At 41.4% G+C, this 12,500-nt stretch overlaps 33 non-coding genes across 33 annotated transcripts; all 33 read left to right on the forward strand.

The window, feature by feature from the left end:
- The first annotated feature begins 855 nt into the window (after nucleotides 1–855).
- Nucleotides 856–937, forward strand: trnal-aag (transfer RNA leucine (anticodon AAG)). The gene has a single exon. It is a non-coding gene; the product is annotated as a tRNA-Leu (tRNA).
- Nucleotides 938–1,032: 95 nt separating this feature from the next.
- Nucleotides 1,033–1,103, forward strand: trnag-ccc (transfer RNA glycine (anticodon CCC)). The gene has a single exon. It is a non-coding gene; the product is annotated as a tRNA-Gly (tRNA).
- A 122-nt stretch (nucleotides 1,104–1,225) lies between these two features.
- Nucleotides 1,226–1,307, forward strand: trnal-uag (transfer RNA leucine (anticodon UAG)). Its single transcript has one exon. It is a non-coding gene; the product is annotated as a tRNA-Leu (tRNA).
- Nucleotides 1,308–1,717: 410 nt separating this feature from the next.
- Nucleotides 1,718–1,799, forward strand: trnal-aag (transfer RNA leucine (anticodon AAG)). Its single transcript has one exon. It is a non-coding gene; the product is annotated as a tRNA-Leu (tRNA).
- A 95-nt stretch (nucleotides 1,800–1,894) lies between these two features.
- On the forward strand, nucleotides 1,895–1,965 carry trnag-ccc (transfer RNA glycine (anticodon CCC)). Its single transcript has one exon. It is a non-coding gene; the product is annotated as a tRNA-Gly (tRNA).
- A 122-nt stretch (nucleotides 1,966–2,087) lies between these two features.
- trnal-uag (transfer RNA leucine (anticodon UAG)) lies at nucleotides 2,088–2,169 on the forward strand. Its single transcript has one exon. It is a non-coding gene; the product is annotated as a tRNA-Leu (tRNA).
- A 1,009-nt stretch (nucleotides 2,170–3,178) lies between these two features.
- Nucleotides 3,179–3,260, forward strand: trnal-aag (transfer RNA leucine (anticodon AAG)). Its single transcript has one exon. It is a non-coding gene; the product is annotated as a tRNA-Leu (tRNA).
- A 95-nt stretch (nucleotides 3,261–3,355) lies between these two features.
- On the forward strand, nucleotides 3,356–3,426 carry trnag-ccc (transfer RNA glycine (anticodon CCC)). The gene has a single exon. It is a non-coding gene; the product is annotated as a tRNA-Gly (tRNA).
- A 122-nt stretch (nucleotides 3,427–3,548) lies between these two features.
- On the forward strand, nucleotides 3,549–3,630 carry trnal-uag (transfer RNA leucine (anticodon UAG)). The gene has a single exon. It is a non-coding gene; the product is annotated as a tRNA-Leu (tRNA).
- A 581-nt stretch (nucleotides 3,631–4,211) lies between these two features.
- Nucleotides 4,212–4,293, forward strand: trnal-aag (transfer RNA leucine (anticodon AAG)). The gene has a single exon. It is a non-coding gene; the product is annotated as a tRNA-Leu (tRNA).
- A 95-nt stretch (nucleotides 4,294–4,388) lies between these two features.
- trnag-ccc (transfer RNA glycine (anticodon CCC)) lies at nucleotides 4,389–4,459 on the forward strand. The gene has a single exon. It is a non-coding gene; the product is annotated as a tRNA-Gly (tRNA).
- A 122-nt stretch (nucleotides 4,460–4,581) lies between these two features.
- trnal-uag (transfer RNA leucine (anticodon UAG)) lies at nucleotides 4,582–4,664 on the forward strand. The gene has a single exon. It is a non-coding gene; the product is annotated as a tRNA-Leu (tRNA).
- A 710-nt stretch (nucleotides 4,665–5,374) lies between these two features.
- On the forward strand, nucleotides 5,375–5,456 carry trnal-aag (transfer RNA leucine (anticodon AAG)). Its single transcript has one exon. It is a non-coding gene; the product is annotated as a tRNA-Leu (tRNA).
- Nucleotides 5,457–5,551: 95 nt separating this feature from the next.
- Nucleotides 5,552–5,622, forward strand: trnag-ccc (transfer RNA glycine (anticodon CCC)). The gene has a single exon. It is a non-coding gene; the product is annotated as a tRNA-Gly (tRNA).
- A 122-nt stretch (nucleotides 5,623–5,744) lies between these two features.
- On the forward strand, nucleotides 5,745–5,826 carry trnal-uag (transfer RNA leucine (anticodon UAG)). Its single transcript has one exon. It is a non-coding gene; the product is annotated as a tRNA-Leu (tRNA).
- A 722-nt stretch (nucleotides 5,827–6,548) lies between these two features.
- trnal-aag (transfer RNA leucine (anticodon AAG)) lies at nucleotides 6,549–6,630 on the forward strand. Its single transcript has one exon. It is a non-coding gene; the product is annotated as a tRNA-Leu (tRNA).
- A 95-nt stretch (nucleotides 6,631–6,725) lies between these two features.
- On the forward strand, nucleotides 6,726–6,796 carry trnag-ccc (transfer RNA glycine (anticodon CCC)). The gene has a single exon. It is a non-coding gene; the product is annotated as a tRNA-Gly (tRNA).
- A 122-nt stretch (nucleotides 6,797–6,918) lies between these two features.
- Nucleotides 6,919–7,000, forward strand: trnal-uag (transfer RNA leucine (anticodon UAG)). Its single transcript has one exon. It is a non-coding gene; the product is annotated as a tRNA-Leu (tRNA).
- Nucleotides 7,001–7,720: 720 nt separating this feature from the next.
- Nucleotides 7,721–7,802, forward strand: trnal-aag (transfer RNA leucine (anticodon AAG)). Its single transcript has one exon. It is a non-coding gene; the product is annotated as a tRNA-Leu (tRNA).
- Nucleotides 7,803–7,897: 95 nt separating this feature from the next.
- Nucleotides 7,898–7,968, forward strand: trnag-ccc (transfer RNA glycine (anticodon CCC)). Its single transcript has one exon. It is a non-coding gene; the product is annotated as a tRNA-Gly (tRNA).
- A 122-nt stretch (nucleotides 7,969–8,090) lies between these two features.
- On the forward strand, nucleotides 8,091–8,172 carry trnal-uag (transfer RNA leucine (anticodon UAG)). Its single transcript has one exon. It is a non-coding gene; the product is annotated as a tRNA-Leu (tRNA).
- A 573-nt stretch (nucleotides 8,173–8,745) lies between these two features.
- On the forward strand, nucleotides 8,746–8,827 carry trnal-aag (transfer RNA leucine (anticodon AAG)). Its single transcript has one exon. It is a non-coding gene; the product is annotated as a tRNA-Leu (tRNA).
- Nucleotides 8,828–8,922: 95 nt separating this feature from the next.
- On the forward strand, nucleotides 8,923–8,993 carry trnag-ccc (transfer RNA glycine (anticodon CCC)). The gene has a single exon. It is a non-coding gene; the product is annotated as a tRNA-Gly (tRNA).
- Nucleotides 8,994–9,115: 122 nt separating this feature from the next.
- Nucleotides 9,116–9,197, forward strand: trnal-uag (transfer RNA leucine (anticodon UAG)). The gene has a single exon. It is a non-coding gene; the product is annotated as a tRNA-Leu (tRNA).
- A 567-nt stretch (nucleotides 9,198–9,764) lies between these two features.
- On the forward strand, nucleotides 9,765–9,846 carry trnal-aag (transfer RNA leucine (anticodon AAG)). Its single transcript has one exon. It is a non-coding gene; the product is annotated as a tRNA-Leu (tRNA).
- Nucleotides 9,847–9,941: 95 nt separating this feature from the next.
- On the forward strand, nucleotides 9,942–10,012 carry trnag-ccc (transfer RNA glycine (anticodon CCC)). The gene has a single exon. It is a non-coding gene; the product is annotated as a tRNA-Gly (tRNA).
- A 122-nt stretch (nucleotides 10,013–10,134) lies between these two features.
- Nucleotides 10,135–10,216, forward strand: trnal-uag (transfer RNA leucine (anticodon UAG)). The gene has a single exon. It is a non-coding gene; the product is annotated as a tRNA-Leu (tRNA).
- A 720-nt stretch (nucleotides 10,217–10,936) lies between these two features.
- On the forward strand, nucleotides 10,937–11,018 carry trnal-aag (transfer RNA leucine (anticodon AAG)). Its single transcript has one exon. It is a non-coding gene; the product is annotated as a tRNA-Leu (tRNA).
- A 95-nt stretch (nucleotides 11,019–11,113) lies between these two features.
- Nucleotides 11,114–11,184, forward strand: trnag-ccc (transfer RNA glycine (anticodon CCC)). Its single transcript has one exon. It is a non-coding gene; the product is annotated as a tRNA-Gly (tRNA).
- Nucleotides 11,185–11,306: 122 nt separating this feature from the next.
- On the forward strand, nucleotides 11,307–11,388 carry trnal-uag (transfer RNA leucine (anticodon UAG)). Its single transcript has one exon. It is a non-coding gene; the product is annotated as a tRNA-Leu (tRNA).
- A 573-nt stretch (nucleotides 11,389–11,961) lies between these two features.
- On the forward strand, nucleotides 11,962–12,043 carry trnal-aag (transfer RNA leucine (anticodon AAG)). The gene has a single exon. It is a non-coding gene; the product is annotated as a tRNA-Leu (tRNA).
- Nucleotides 12,044–12,138: 95 nt separating this feature from the next.
- Nucleotides 12,139–12,209, forward strand: trnag-ccc (transfer RNA glycine (anticodon CCC)). The gene has a single exon. It is a non-coding gene; the product is annotated as a tRNA-Gly (tRNA).
- Nucleotides 12,210–12,331: 122 nt separating this feature from the next.
- trnal-uag (transfer RNA leucine (anticodon UAG)) lies at nucleotides 12,332–12,413 on the forward strand. The gene has a single exon. It is a non-coding gene; the product is annotated as a tRNA-Leu (tRNA).
- Nucleotides 12,414–12,500: the final 87 nt, after the last annotated feature.

Raw genomic sequence — 12,500 nt, forward strand, 5'->3', positions numbered from 1 at the left:
ATTTTCTTTTTTTTTAACAAATACATCAAGATAATTGTTGTTGTTGTTGTTGTTGAATTGTACTAGCAGTGTATAGTATGGAACCTGGGTGGCTAAGGGTTAGTGTTGTGGTAGTAAGTAAAGCTGAAGCATTGGAACTGCTGTTCATTTTTCTTTTTTTTGCAAATACATCAAGATAATTGTTGTTGTTGTTGTTGAATTGTACTAGCAGTGTATAGTATGGAACCTGGGTGGCTAAGGGTTAGTGTTGTGGTAGTAAGTAAAGCTGAAGCATTGGAACTGCTGTTCATTTTTCTTTTTTTTGCAAATACATCAAGATAATTGTTGTTGTTGTTGTTGTTGTTGTTGAATTGTACTAGCAGTGTATAGTATGGAACCTGGGTGGCTAAGGGTCAGTGTTGTGGTAGTAAGTAAAGCTGAAGCATTGGAACTGCTGTTCATTTTTCTTTTTTTTGCAAATACATCAAGATAATTGTTGTTGTTGTTGTTGAATTGTACTAGCAGTGTATAGTATGGAACCTGGGTGGCTAAGGGTTAGTGTTGTGGTAGTAAGTAAAGCTGAAGCATTGGAACTGCTGTTCATTTTTCTTTTTTTTGCAAATACATCAAGATAATTGTTGTTGTTGTTGTTGTTGTTGTTGTTGAATTGTACTAGCAGTGTATAGTATGGAACCTGGGTGGCTAAGGGTTAGTGTTGTGGTAGTAAGTAAAGCTGAAGCATTGGAACTGCTGTTCATTTTTCTTTTTTTTGCAAATACATCAAAATAGTTGTTGTTCTTGTTGTTGTTGTTGTTGTTGTTGAATTGCACTAGCATTGTATAGTTTGGAACCTGGGTGGCCAAGAGTAAGTGTTGTGGTAGCGTGGCCGAGCGGTCTAAGGCGCTGGATTAAGGCTCCAGTCTCTCCGGAGGCGTGGTTTCAAATCCCACCGCTGCCATATTGTTTTTTTTTCAACCCCACTTCGGTCTTTTGAACTGCTGTAAAAGAAAATATTCCGTTCCATGGAATATTTGCATAAACGCAAACATGTCAGCGCCAATGGTGTAGTGGTATCATACAAGATTCCCATTCTTGTGACCTGGGTTCAATTCCCAGTTGGCGCAAGCTGATAAGGCAGCGTTTGTGTTTTCAAACCAATAATTACGTTAAAATTTTACAATTGTAGTAGTTGAATTGCGTTAGCGGCGTATAGTACGAAACCTGGGGGGCAAAAAGCTTGCAATGCGGTAGTGTGGCCGAGCGGTCTAAGGCGCTGGATTTAGGCTCCAGTCTCTCTGGAGGCGTGGGATCGAATCCCACCGCTGCCATATGGATTTTTTTCACCCCTGCCCCCTTTTCACAAGAAGCAACAGAAGGACTTGTGACTCCCTAGAGACGTAGTAACAAATGCCACGGCATGTTTCTTGGTACACCTATTCTATGGAAGTAAGCTGAAGCATTTGAACTGCTGTTCAATTTTCTTTTTTATTAACAAATACATCAAGATAATTGTTGTTGTTGTTGTTGTTGTTGTTGTTGAATTGTACTAGCAGTGTATAGTATGGAACCTGGGTGGCTAAGGGTTAGTGTTGTGGTAGTAAGTAAAGCTGAAGCATTGGAACTGCTGTTCATTTTTCTTTTTTTTGCAAATACATCAAAATAGTTGTTGTTGTTGTTGTTGTTGAATTGCACTAGCATTGTATAGTTTGGAACCTGGGTGGCCAAGAGTAAGTGTTGTGGTAGCGTGGCCGAGCGGTCTAAGGCACTGGATTAAGGCTCCAGTCTCTCCGGAGGCGTGGGTTCAAATCCCACCGCTGCCATATTTTTTTTTTTTCAACCCCACTTCGGTCTTTTGAACTGCTGTAAAAGAAAATATTCCGTTCCATGGAATATTTGCATAAACGCAAACATGTCAGTGCCAATGGTGTAGTGGTATCATACAAGATTCCCATTCTTGTGACCTGGGTTCAATTCCCAGTTGGCGCAAGCTGATAAGGCAGCGTTTGTGTTTTCAAACCAATAATTACGTTAAAATTTTACAATTGTAGTAGTTGAATTGCGTTAGCGGCGTATAGTACGAAACCTGGGGGGCAGAAAGCTTGCAATGCGGTAGCGTGGCCGAGCGGTCTAAGGCGCTGGATTTAGGCTCCAGTCTCTCTGGAGGCGTGGGTTCGAATCCCACCGCTGCCATATGGATTTTTTTCACCCCTGCCCCCTTTTCACAAGAAGCAACAGAAGGACTTGTGACTCCCTAGAGACGTAGTAACAAATGCCACGGCATGTTTCTTGGTACACCTATTCTATGGAAGTAAGCTGAAGCATTGGAACTGCTGTTCAATTTTCTTTTTTTTTAACAAATACATCAAGATAATTGTTGTTGTTGTTGTTGTTGTTGTTGAATTGTACTAGCAGTGTATAGTATGGAACCTGGGTGGCTAAGGGTTAGTGTTGTGGTAGTAAGTAAAGCTGAAGCATTGGAACTGCTGTTCATTTTTCTTTTTTTTGCAAATACATCAAGATAATTGTTGTTGTTGTTGTTGAATTGTACTAGCAGTGTATAGTATGGAACCTGGGTGGCTAAGGGTTAGTGTTGTGGTAGTAAGTAAAGCTGAAGCATTGGAACTGCTGTTCATTTTTCTTTTTTTTTGCAAATACATCAAGATAATTGTTGTTGTTGTTGTTGTTGTTGTTGTTGAATTGTACTAGCAGTGTATAGTATGGAACCTGGGTGGCTAAGGGTTAGTGTTGTGGTAGTAAGTAAAGCTGAAGCATTGGAACTGCTGTTCATTTTTCTTTTTTTTGCAAATACATCAAGATAATTGTTGTTGTTGTTGTTGAATTGTACTAGCAGTGTATAGTATGGAACCTGGGTGGCTAAGGGTTAGTGTTGTGGTAGTAAGTAAAGCTGAAGCATTGGAACTGCTGTTCATTTTTCTTTTTTTTGCAAATACATCAAGATAATTGTTGTTGTTGTTGTTGTTGTTGTTGTTGAATTGTACTAGCAGTGTATAGTATGGAACCTGGGTGGCTAAGGGTTAGTGTTGTGGTAGTAAGTAAAGCTGAAGCATTGGAACTGCTGTTCATTTTTCTTTTTTTTGCAAATACATCAAAATAGTTGTTGTTGTTGTTGTTGTTGTTGTTGTTGAATTGCACTAGCATTGTATAGTTTGGAACCTGGGTGGCCAAGAGTAAGTGTTGTGGTAGCGTGGCCGAGCGGTCTAAGGCACTGGATTAAGGCTCCAGTCTCTCCGGAGGCGTGGGTTCAAATCCCACCGCTGCCATATTGTTTTTTTTTCAACCCCACTTCGGTCTTTTGAACTGCTGTCAAAGAAAATATTCCGTTCCATGGAATATTTGCATACACGCAAACATGTCAGCGCCAATGGTGTAGTGGTATCATACAAGATTCCCATTCTTGTGACCTGGGTTTAATTCCCATTTGGCGCAAGCTGATAAGGCAGCGTTTGTGTTTTCAAACCAATAATTACGTTAAAATTTTACAATTGTAGTAGTTGAATTGCGTTAGCGGCGTATAGTACGAAACCTGGGGGGCAGAAAGCTTGCAATGCGGTAGTGTGGCCGAGCGGTCTAAGGCGCTGGATTTAGGCTCCAGTCTCTCTGGAGGCGTGGGTTCGAATCCCACCGCTGCCATATGGATTTTTTTCACCCCTGCCCCCTTTTCACAAGAAGCAACAGAAGGACTTGTGACTCCCTAGAGACGTAGTAACAAATGCCACGGCATGTTTCTTGGTACACCTATTCTATGGAAGTAAGCTGAAGCATTTGAACTGCTGTTCAATTTTCTTTTTTTTTAACAAATACATCAAGATAATTGTTGTTGTTGTTGTTGTTGTTGTTGTTGAATTGTACTAGCAGTGTATAGTATGGAACCTGGGTGGCTAAGGGTTAGTGTTGTGGTAGTAAGTAAAGCTGAAGCATTGGAACTGCTGTTCATTTTTCTTTTTTTTCAAATACATCAAGATAATTATTGTTGTTGTTGTTGTTGTTGTTGTTGAATTGTACTAGCAGTGTATAGTATGGAACCTGGGTGGCTAAGGGTTAGTGTTGTGGTAGTAAGTAAAGCTGAAGCATTGGAACTGCTGTTCATTTTTCTTTTTTTTGCAAATACATCAAAATAGTTGTTGTTGTTGTTGTTCTTGTTGTTGTTGTTGTTGTTGAATTGCACTAGCATTGTATAGTTTGGAACCTGGGTGGCCAAGAGTAAGTGTTGTGGTAGCGTGGCCGAGCGGTCTAAGGCGCTGGATTAAGGCTCCAGTCTCTCCGGAGGCGTGGGTTCAAATCCCACCGCTGCCATATTGTTCTTTTTTCAACCCCACTTCGGTCTTTTGAACTGCTGTAAAAGAAAATATTCCGTTCCATGGAATATTTGCATAAACGCAAACATGTCAGCGCCAATGGTGTAGTGGTATCATACAAGATTCCCATTCTTGTGACCTGGGTTCAATTCCCAGTTGGCGCAAGCTGATAATGCAGCGTTTGTGTTTTCAAACCAATAATTACGTTAAAATTTTACAATTGTAGTAGTTGAATTGCGTTAGCGGCGTATAGTACGAAACCTGGGGGGCAGAAAGCTTGCAATGCGGTAGTGTGGCCGAGCGGTCTAAGGCGCTGGATTTAGGCTCCAGGCTCTCTGGAGGCGTGGGTTCGAATCCCAACCGCTGCCATATGGATTTTTTTCACCCCTGCCCCCTTTTCACAAGAAGCAACAGAAGGACTTGTGACTCCCTAGAGACGTAGTAACAAATGCCACGGCATGTTTCTTGGTACACCTATTCTATGGAAGTAAGCTGAAGCATTGGAACTGCTGTTCATTTTTCTTTTTTTTGCAAATACATCAAGATAATTGTTGTTGTTGTTGTTGTTGAATTGTACTAGCTGTGTATAGTATGGAACCTGGGTGGCTAAGGGTTAGTGTTGTGGTAGTAAGTAAAGCTGAAGCATTGGAACTGCTGTTCATTTTTCTTTTTTTTGCAAATACATCAAGATAATTATTGTTGTTGTTGTTGTTGTTGTTGTTGTTGTTGAATTGTACTAGCAGTGTATAGTATGGAACCTGGGTGGCTAAGGGTTAGTGTTGTGGTAGTAAGTAAAGCTGAAGCATTGGAACTGCTGTTCATTTTTCTTTTTTTTGCAAATACATCAAGATAATTGTTGTTGTTGTTGAATTGTACTAGCAGTGTATAGTATGGAACCTGGGTGGCTAAGGGTTAGTGTTGTGGTAGTAAGTAAAGCTGAAGCATTGGAACTGCTGTTCATTTTTCTTTTTTTTGCAAATACATCAAAATAGTTGTTGTTGTTGTTGTTCTTGTTGTTGTTGTTGAATTGCACTAGCATTGTATAGTTTGGAACCTGGGTGGCCAAGAGTAAGTGTTGTGGTAGCGTGGCCGAGCGGTCTAAGGCGCTGGATTAAGGCTCCAGTCTCTCCGGAGGCGTGGGTTCAAATCCCACCGCTGCCATATTGTTTTTTTTTCAACCCCACTTCGGTCTTTTGAACTGCTGTAAAAGAAAATATTCCGTTCCATGGAATATTTGCATAAACGCAAACATGTCAGCGCCAATGGTGTAGTGGTATCATACAAGATTCCCATTCTTGTGACCTGGGTTCAATTCCCAGTTGGCGCAAGCTGATAAGGCAGCGTTTGTGTTTTCAAACCAATAATTACGTTAAAATTTTACAATTGTAGTAGTTGAATTGCGTTAGCGGCGTATAGTACGAAACCTGGGGGGCCGAAAGCTTGCAATGCGGTAGTGTGGCCGAGCGGTCTAAGGTGCTGGATTTAGGCTCCAGGCTCTCTGGAGGCGTGGGTTTGAATCCCACCGCTGCCATATGGATTTTTTTCACCCCTGCCCCCTTTTCACAAGAAGCAACAGAAGGACTTGTGACTCCCTAGAGACGTAGTAACAAATGCCACGGCATGTTTCTTGGTACACCTATTCTATGGAAGTAAGCTGAAGCATTGGAACTGCTGTTCATTTTTCTTTTTTTTGCAAATACATCAAGATAATTGTTGTTGTTGTTGTTGTTGTTGTTGTTGTTGAATTGTACTAGCAGTGTATAGTATGGAACCTGGGGGGCTAAGGGTTAGTGTTGTGGTAGTAAGTAAAGCTGAAGCATTGGAACTGCTGTTCATTTTTCTTTTTTTTGCAAATACATCAAGATAATTGTTGTTGTTGTTGTTGTTGTTGTTGTTGAATTGTACTAGCAGTGTATAGTATGGAACCTGGGTGGCTAAGGGTTAGTGTTGTGGTAGTAAGTAAAGCTGAAGCATTGGAACTGCTGTTCATTTTTCTTTTTTTTGCAAATACATCAAGATAATTGTTGTTGTTGTTGAATTGTACTAGCAGTGTATAGTATGGAACCTGGGTGGCTAAGGGTTAGTGTTGTGGTAGTAAGTAAAGCTGAAGCATTGGAACTGCTGTTCATTTTTCTTTTTTTTGCAAATACATCAAAATAGTTGTTGTTGTTGTTGTTCTTGTTGTTGTTGTTGTTGTTGAATTGCACTAGCATTGTATAGTTTGGAACCTGGGTGGCCAAGAGTAAGTGTTGTGGTAGCGTGGCCGAGCGGTCTAAGGCGCTGGATTAAGGCTCCAGTCTCTCCGGAGGCGTGGGTTCAAATCCCACCGCTGCCATATTGTTTTTTTTTCAACCCCACTTCGGTCTTTTGAACTGCTGTAAAAGAAAATATTCCGTTCCATGGAATATTTGCATAAACGCAAACATGTCAGCGCCAATGGTGTAGTGGTATCATACAAGATTCCCATTCTTGTGACCTGGGTTCAATTCCCAGTTGGCGCAAGCTGATAAGGCAGCGTTTGTGTTTTCAAACCAATAATTACGTTAAAATTTTACAATTGTAGTAGTTGAATTGCGTTAGCGGCGTATAGTACGAAACCTGGGGGACAGAAAGCTTGCAATGCGGTAGTGTGGCCGAGCGGTCTAAGGCGCTGGATTTAGGCTCCAGTCTCTCTGGAGGCGTGGGTTCGAATCCCACCGCTGCCATATGGATTTTTTTCACCCCTGCCCCCTTTTCACAAGAAGCAACAGAAGGACTTGTGACTCCCTAGAGACGTAGTAACAAATGCCACGGCATGTTTCTTGGTACACCTATTCTATGGAAGTAAGCTGAAGCATTTGAACTGCTGTTCAATTTTCTTTTTTTTTAACAAATACATCAAGATAATTGTTGTTGTTGTTGTTGTTGTTGAATTGTACTAGCAGTGTATAGTATGGAACCTGGGTGGCTAAGGGTTAGTGTTGTGGTAGTAAGTAAAGCTGAAGCATTGGAACTGCTGTTCATTTTTCTTTTTTTTGCAAATACATCAAGATAATTGTTGTTGTTGTTGTTGAATTGTACTAGCAGTGTATAGTATGGAACCTGGGTGGCTAAGGGTTAGTGTTGTGGTAGTAAGTAAAGCTGAAGCATTTGAACTGCTGTTCAATTTTCTTTTTTTTTAACAAATACATCAAGATAATTGTTGTTGTTGTTGTTGTTGTTGTTGTTGTTGAATTGTACTAGCAGTGTATAGTATGGAACCTGGGTGGCTAAGGGTTAGTGTTGTGGTAGTAAGTAAAGCTGAAGCATTGGAACTGCTGTTCATTTTTCTTTTTTTTGCAAATACATCAAAATAGTTGTTGTTGTTGTTGTTGTTGTTCTTGTTGTTGTTGAATTGCACTAGCATTGTATAGTTTGGAACCTGGGTGGCCAAGAGTAAGTGTTGTGGTAGCGTGGCCGAGCGGTCTAAGGCGCTGGATTAAGGCTCCAGTCTCTCCGGAGGCGTGGGTTCAAATCCCACCGCTGCCATATTGTTTTTTTTTCAACCCCACTTCGGTCTTTTGAACTGCTGTAAAAGAAAATATTCCATTCCATGGAATATTTGCATACACGCAAACATGTCAGCGCCAATGGTGTAGTGGTATCATACAAGATTCCCATTCTTGTGACCTGGGTTCAATTCCCAGTTGGCGCAAGCTGATAAGGCAGCGTTTGTGTTTTCAAACCAATAATTACGTTAAAATTTTACAATTGTAGTAGTTGAATTGCGTTAGCGGCGTATAGTACGAAACCTGGGGGGCAGAAAGCTTGCAATGCGGTAGTGTGGCCGAGCGGTCTAAGGCGCTGGATTTAGGCTCCAGTCTCTCTGGAGGCGTGGGTTCGAATCCCACCGCTGCCATATGGATTTTTTTCACCCCTGCCCCCTTTTCATAAGAAGCAACAGAAGGACTTGTGACTCCCTAGAGACGTAGTAACAAATGCCACGGCATGTTTCTTGGTACACCTATTCTATGGAAGTAAGCTGAAGCATTTGAACTGCTGTTCAATTTTCTTTTTTTTTAACAAATACATCAAGATAATTGTTGTTGTTGTTGTTGTTGTTGTTGTTGAATTGTACTAGCAGTGTATAGTATGGAACCTGGGTGGCTAAGGGTTAGTGTTGTGGTAGTAAGTAAAGCTGAAGCATTGGAACTGCTGTTCATTTTTCTTTTTTTTGCAAATACATCAAGATAATTGTTGTTGTTGTTGTTGTTGTTGTTGTTGAATTGTACTAGCAGTGTATAGTATGGAACCTGGGTGGCTAAGGGTTAGTGTTGTGGTAGTAAGTAAAGCTGAAGCATTGGAATTGCTGTTCATTCTTCTTTTTTTTGCAAATACATCAAAATAGTTGTTGTTGTTGTTGTTGTTGTTGTTGTTGAATTGCACTAGCATTGTATAGTTTGGAACCTGGGTGGCCAAGAGTAAGTGTTGTGGTAGCGTGGCCGAGCGGTCTAAGGCGCTGGATTAAGGCTCCAGTCTCTCCGGAGGCGTGGGTTCAAATCCCACCGCTGCCATATTGTTTTTTTTTCAACCCCACTTCGGTCTTTTGAACTGCTGTAAAAGAAAATATTCCGTTCCATGGAATATTTGCATACACGCAAACATGTCAGCGCCAATGGTGTAGTGGTATCATACAAGATTCCCATTCTTGTGACCTGGGTTCAATTCCCAGTTGGCGCAAGCTGATAAGGCAGCGTTTGTGTTTTCAAACCAATAATTACGTTAAAATTTTACAATTGTAGTAGTTGAATTGCGTTAGCGGCGTATAGTACGAAACCTGGGGGGCAGAAAGCTTGCAATGCGGTAGTGTGGCCGAGCGGTCTAAGGCGCTGGATTTAGGCTCCAGTCTCTCTGGAGGCGTGGGTTTGAATCCCACCGCTGCCATATGGATTTTTTTCACCCCTGCCCCCTTTTCATAAGAAGCAACAGAAGGACTTGTGACTCCCTAGAGACGTAGTAACAAATGCCACGGCATGTTTCTTGGTACACCTATTCTATGGAAGTAAGCTGAAGCATTTGAACTGCTGTTCAATTTTCTTTTTTTTTAACAAATACATCAAGATAATTGTTGTTGTTGTTGTTGTTGTTGTTGTTGAATTGTACTAGCAGTGTATAGTATGGAACCTGGGTGGCTAAGGGTTAGTGTTGTGGTAGTAAGTAAAGCTGAAGCATTGGAACTGCTGTTCATTTTTCTTTTTTTTGCAAATACATCAAGATAATTGTTGTTGTTGTTGTTGTTGTTGTTGTTGAATTGTACTAGCAGTGTATAGTATGGAACCTGGGTGGCTAAGGGTTAGTGTTGTGGTAGTAAGTAAAGCTGAAGCATTGGAACTGCTGTTCATTCTTCTTTTTTTTGCAAATACATCAAAATAGTTGTTGTTGTTGTTGTTGTTGTTGAATTGCACTAGCATTGTATAGTTTGGAACCTGGGTGGCCAAGAGTAAGTGTTGTGGTAGCGTGGCCGAGCGGTCTAAGGCGCTGGATTAAGGCTCCAGTCTCTCCGGAGGCGTGGGTTCAAATCCCACCGCTGCCATATTGTTTTTTTTTCAACCCCACTTCGGTCTTTTGAACTGCTGTAAAAGAAAATATTCCGTTCCATGGAATATTTGCATACACGCAAACATGTCAGCGCCAATGGTGTAGTGGTATCATACAAGATTCCCATTCTTGTGACCTGGGTTCAATTCCCAGTTGGCGCAAGCTGATAAGGCAGCGTTTGTGTTTTCAAACCAATAATTACGTTAAAATTTTACAATTGTAGTAGTTGAATTGCGTTAGCGGCGTATAGTACGAAACCTGGGGGACAGAAAGCTTGCAATGCGGTAGTGTGGCCGAGCGGTCTAAGGCGCTGGATTTAGGCTCCAGTCTCTCTGGAGGCGTGGGTTCGAATCCCACCGCTGCCATATGGATTTTTTTCACCCCTGCCCCCTTTTCACAAGAAGCAACAGAAGGACTTGTGACTCCCTAGAGACGTAGTAACAAATGCCACGGCATGTTTCTTGGTACACCTATTCTATGGAAGTAAGCTGAAGCATTTGAACTGCTGTTCAATTTTCTTTTTTTTTAACAAATACATCAAGATAATTGTTGTTGTTGTTGTTGTTGTTGAATTGTACTAGCAGTGTATAGTATGGAACCTGGGTGGCTAAGGGTTAGTGTTGTGGTAGTAAGTAAAGCTGAAGCATTGGAACTGCTGTTCATTTTTCTTTTTTTTGCAAATACATCAAGATAATTGTTGTTGTTGTTGTTGAATTGTACTAGCAGTGTATAGTATGGAACCTGGGTGGCTAAGGGTTAGTGTTGTGGTAGTAAGTAAAGCTGAAGCATTTGAACTGCTGTTCAATTTTCTTTTTTTTTAACAAATACATCAAGATAATTGTTGTTGTTGTTGTTGTTGTTGTTGTTGTTGAATTGTACTAGCAGTGTATAGTATGGAACCTGGGTGGCTAAGGGTTAGTGTTGTGGTAGTAAGTAAAGCTGAAGCATTGGAACTGCTGTTCATTTTTCTTTTTTTTGCAAATACATCAAAATAGTTGTTGTTGTTGTTGTTGTTGTTCTTGTTGTTGTTGAATTGCACTAGCATTGTATAGTTTGGAACCTGGGTGGCCAAGAGTAAGTGTTGTGGTAGCGTGGCCGAGCGGTCTAAGGCGCTGGATTAAGGCTCCAGTCTCTCCGGAGGCGTGGGTTCAAATCCCACCGCTGCCATATTGTTTTTTTTTCAACCCCACTTCGGTCTTTTGAACTGCTGTAAAAGAAAATATTCCATTCCATGGAATATTTGCATACACGCAAACATGTCAGCGCCAATGGTGTAGTGGTATCATACAAGATTCCCATTCTTGTGACCTGGGTTCAATTCCCAGTTGGCGCAAGCTGATAAGGCAGCGTTTGTGTTTTCAAACCAATAATTACGTTAAAATTTTACAATTGTAGTAGTTGAATTGCGTTAGCGGCGTATAGTACGAAACCTGGGGGGCAGAAAGCTTGCAATGCGGTAGTGTGGCCGAGCGGTCTAAGGCGCTGGATTTAGGCTCCAGTCTCTCTGGAGGCGTGGGTTCGAATCCCACCGCTGCCATATGGATTTTTTTCACCCCTGCCCCCTTTTCATAAGAAGCAACAGAAGGACTTGTGACTCCCTAGAGACGTAGTAACAAATGCCACGGCATGTTTCTTGGTACACCTATTCTATGGAAGTAAGCTGAAGCATTTGAACTGCTGTTCAATTTTCTTTTTTTTTAACAAATACATCAAGATAATTGTTGTTGTTGTTGTTGTTGTTGTTGTTGAATTGTACTAGCAGTGTATAGTATGGAACCTGGGTGGCTAAGGGTTAGTGTTGTGGTAGTAAGTAAAGCTGAAGCATTGGAACTGCTGTTCATTTTTCTTTTTTTTGCAAATACATCAAGATAATTGTTGTTGTTGTTGTTGTTGTTGTTGTTGAATTGTACTAGCAGTGTATAGTATGGAACCTGGGTGGCTAAGGGTTAGTGTTGTGGTAGTAAGTAAAGCTGAAGCATTGGAATTGCTGTTCATTCTTCTTTTTTTTGCAAATACATCAAAATAGTTGTTGTTGTTGTTGTTGTTGTTGTTGTTGAATTGCACTAGCATTGTATAGTTTGGAACCTGGGTGGCCAAGAGTAAGTGTTGTGGTAGCGTGGCCGAGCGGTCTAAGGCGCTGGATTAAGGCTCCAGTCTCTCCGGAGGCGTGGGTTCAAATCCCACCGCTGCCATATTGTTTTTTTTTCAACCCCACTTCGGTCTTTTGAACTGCTGTAAAAGAAAATATTCCGTTCCATGGAATATTTGCATACACGCAAACATGTCAGCGCCAATGGTGTAGTGGTATCATACAAGATTCCCATTCTTGTGACCTGGGTTCAATTCCCAGTTGGCGCAAGCTGATAAGGCAGCGTTTGTGTTTTCAAACCAATAATTACGTTAAAATTTTACAATTGTAGTAGTTGAATTGCGTTAGCGGCGTATAGTACGAAACCTGGGGGGCAGAAAGCTTGCAATGCGGTAGTGTGGCCGAGCGGTCTAAGGCGCTGGATTTAGGCTCCAGTCTCTCTGGAGGCGTGGGTTTGAATCCCACCGCTGCCATATGGATTTTTTTCACCCCTGCCCCCTTTTCATAAGAAGCAACAGAAGGACTTGTGACTCCCTAGAGACGTAGTAACAAATGCCACG

The sequence above is a fragment of the Acipenser ruthenus genome, chromosome 48, assembly GCF_902713425.1.
Source record: "Acipenser ruthenus chromosome 48, fAciRut3.2 maternal haplotype, whole genome shotgun sequence".
NCBI classification, from domain to species: domain Eukaryota; kingdom Metazoa; phylum Chordata; class Actinopteri; order Acipenseriformes; family Acipenseridae; genus Acipenser; species Acipenser ruthenus.